Source organism: Cynocephalus volans, chromosome 1 (assembly GCF_027409185.1).
Source record: "Cynocephalus volans isolate mCynVol1 chromosome 1, mCynVol1.pri, whole genome shotgun sequence".
In the NCBI taxonomy this organism is placed as follows: domain Eukaryota; kingdom Metazoa; phylum Chordata; class Mammalia; order Dermoptera; family Cynocephalidae; genus Cynocephalus; species Cynocephalus volans.
The window spans coordinates 76,168,481-76,172,214 of record NC_084460.1 but is presented as its reverse complement, the minus strand read 5'-3'; the positions used below and the strand labels follow the sequence as shown (position 1 = coordinate 76,172,214).

The window sequence follows — 3,734 nt, the reverse complement described above, 5'->3', positions numbered from 1 at the left end:
GTAGAGTATTTCTACCACGTGAAAAGAAACCTCATCTCTATGTGCAGTCATTCTCCATTCCCAGCCTCAGGCCTAGGCATTCACTAATCTAATTTCTGTCTCTGTAGATTTGTTTGTTCTGGACCCTTCTTTACTTTCTGGCACCAGAAGATGCTCCAGACTCATATTTTCTCTGCCCTTGCCCTAGAAACAGCTGTTTCTTCAAGGAGCACTTGTTTTGTTTATTGAAGAATGATATTTAGAAACCAAGATCTGGGTGCTAGGTGTACATGTTGCTACCTGACTGTCCATGTTTTCAGCTTCTATTAGTGGACAGAGGCAGGAAATATGAGTATATATACTAGCCTATGTATACACATTTTTCTGTATTCATTTCTATTGTATGTATCTGTATACATATTAATGTAAATATAAGTTTGTGCTGGTATCCGTGACTCTAATCCAGCACCACAGGGTTCATTCTAGCCTTCCCCCCTTGCTTATTTGTAACTTCTTTCTTTGACAGTGAGAAACCTGGCTCATTATTTACAATATATTTTCTTACTCATTTTTTTTTTTTTTTAAACAAGCTCTGGCAAGATTTATTAGAGAAAAACTTTGCATGATTTACTTTTCACCAGTCTGTTCTGGCATGCTTCTAGTGATATCAGAATCACTTGGATCAATGCCAGCCAGTGTGCATACTCCCTAGTATTTCCCACATGCTGTGCCCAGTTCCATATTACTGCCACTGCAGTGGTGGACACCATTTTTGGCTAATATGGCATAGTGCTCTATTTCATGTTTCCTCAAAGCTGGGCAGTGGTTGGCAAGGATGACCAATGTCGCTTTTCCTTGTCGGATCATCTTTAGAATCTTCTTGGACCCCCTCACATACTTTCCACTTTTCATAACGAGCTGCAGCCTGGAGTTGATGATTCCAGCAACTTTTTCATCATCTTTGCCACCACCATCTTCCTGCCAAAAGTGTGGGATGGTCCCCAACCAACAGCAGCCACCAAGATGGCCTGGGAGCAAGAAAGTCTTACTTAATTTTATATACATGTGTATTGGGTTGATTGATGATCCTCAAAAATATATGTTCATGCCCTAAACGCTGGAAGCTGTGAATGTAAGCTTATTTGGGAACAGGGTCTTTATAGACATAATTAGGTTAAGGATCTCAAGATTTTTATCTTGGATTATCCAGGTGGGCCCTAAATCCAATGACAAGGGCCCTATAAAAGACATAGAGGAGGAACATATGAAGATTAAAGGAGAAGGCCATGTGAAGACAGTGGCAGAGATTGGAGTCATGCAGCCACAAGTCAAGGACAACTGGAGTGACCAGAAGCCAAAACAAGCAAGCAAGGAATTTTCCCCAGAGACTTCAAAGAGACTACAGCCCTGACAACTCCTTGATTTTGGAGTTCTCATTTCCAAAACAGTGAGAGAATACCTTTCTTTTGTTTTAAGCCACCAAATCTGTAGTAATTTGTTACAGCAGCCTTAGGAAACTAATACATTGCATGTAAAATAGTTTCAGAAGTTCTAACCATACTCCCGTGATAAACAAATTTGTCAACTAGAAGGTAGTATTTACATAGAGATCTTTTTGTCTATCTTACAGTATCTAGTCAAAACACTGCTTTCCAAAGTAACTTAGGTCAGCTCCATTAGTACACACTCTTTTTTTTTTTTCTCCTAGTCTGGTTTCTTTCATTCAGCAGGATGTTGAGATGCACTGCTGTTGAGTGTATCAAAAATATATTCCCTTTTACTGCTGAATAGTATTCCATCACATGAATATACCACAATTTGTGAATCCATACATTTGCTAATAGACATTTGCGGTTTTTCCAGTTTTTGGTCATTCCTGATAAAGCTGCTAAGAACATTTTTTGTCTATAACTTTGTGTAGATATGTGATTTTTATATCATAGATAAGTATCTATGAGTATAATAGCTGTCAATATGGTAGACATATGTTTAAATTTTTAAGAAACTACCAAATTATTTTCCAGAAGATTGTATTATTTTACACTCCCATCATCAGTGTACAGAACAGAAATTAAAAACTGTCCAATAAGGTCCAATTTATCAATTTTTCTTTTATGGTTCAGGCTTTTTGTTTCTTATTTAAGAATTCTTTACCTAACTCAAGGTCACAAAAATTTCCTTTTTGTTTTTCTATAAGTTTCATACTTTTTAGCTCTTACACTTAGGTTTAGGATTCCTTGTGAGTTAATTTTTGCACAGTGAGATGTAAGGGTAGAGCTTCATTTTTTGCATAGGTGTCTAATTGTTCCAGCATTACTTTTTGAAAAGATTATCTCCCCCCCCCCCCCCGCATGCACACACTTAATTACCTTGACATCTATGTTGAAAAAGTGATTCACCATGCATGGGTCTATTTCTGGAGTCTCTACTCTGTTCCATTGACCCGTATGTCTATCCTTGTGCCAGTATTACATACATTGTAGTCTTGATAGCCAATAGTAAACACCTTTCAATTTGTTCTTCAAGATTATTTTTGTTATTCATTCCATGCAAATTTTAGATTCAGTTTGTCAATTTTCTCTCTCTCACACATACAACAGCATGGTTTTTAAAAATTTTTCTTTCTAAGTATGACAAAAACTAGAAAAGCACACCAATTATAGGTATATAGCTTGATGAGTTTCCATAGTTAACACACCAATATAACCACCACTCAGATCAAGAAACAGGACTATTACAGCACACAGGGCACCCTTCAAACAATTCACCCCAAAAAGATACACTTTACCTGTCTTCTTTTGCTTAATGGTATGTTTGTGAAGTTCATCCATATTGTTGAAAATAGTCATAATTTTGTTCATTTTCATTGCTGTACAATATTTCATTGCATGAATATAACATAACTTATACATCCTTCTACTGTTGATAGGCATTTGGGTAGTTTCCAGTTTGGGGCTATCATAAATTGTGCTGTGAACATTTTTATAGTTTTTTGGGATAGACATGTAAGCATTTTTGCTTGGATATATACCTAGCAGTGGAATTGTGGGATCTTAAGGTTTGTATATGTTCAGGCTTAGTTGACACTGCAAACAGAATTCAAAATAATTGTACTATTTTACACTTCTGATAGCAGTGCATGTGTGGCCTGGTTGGTAACACTTGGTATTTTTTCATTTCATTGCATTGTGGCTTATGAAATTTGTTAAATTATGATAAAATATTTATAACATAAATTTTACCATTTTAACCACTTTTAAGTGTACAGTTCAGTGGCACTGTCTATTCACACTATTGTAGACCATCAACACCATCCACACACACACCTTTGTTCATCTTCTCAAACTGAAATCTACCCATTAAACAAAAACTGACCATTTCCCCTCCCTCTGAACCCTGGCAACCACTATTCTACTTTCTATCTCTATAAATTTGACTACTCTGGGTACCTCATTAAGTGCTATCATACAATATTTGTCTTTTTGTGACTGGCTTATTTTGCTTAGCATAATGTCCTCAAGGTTCACCCATGTTTTAGCATGTGTCAGAATTTCCTTTCTTTTTAAGGCTGAATAACATTTCCTTGTATGTGTGTACTTCAGCTGGTTTATCCATTTATCTGTTGATGGACTTTTGCATTGTTTCCGCCTCTTGGCTACTGCAAAGAATGCTGCTATGAACATGGATGTACAATATGTTTGAGCTCTTGCTTTCAATTCTTTTCAGTATACACTCAGAACTTGAATTTCTGGATA

At 36.4% G+C, this 3,734-nt stretch overlaps 1 pseudogene; it reads right to left on the bottom strand.

Moving 5' to 3' along the window:
* Positions 1–606: 606 nt before the first annotated feature.
* Positions 607–953, bottom strand: LOC134363225 (large ribosomal subunit protein eL30-like; annotated as a pseudogene).
* Between the last annotated feature and the right edge of the window lie 2,781 nt (positions 954–3,734).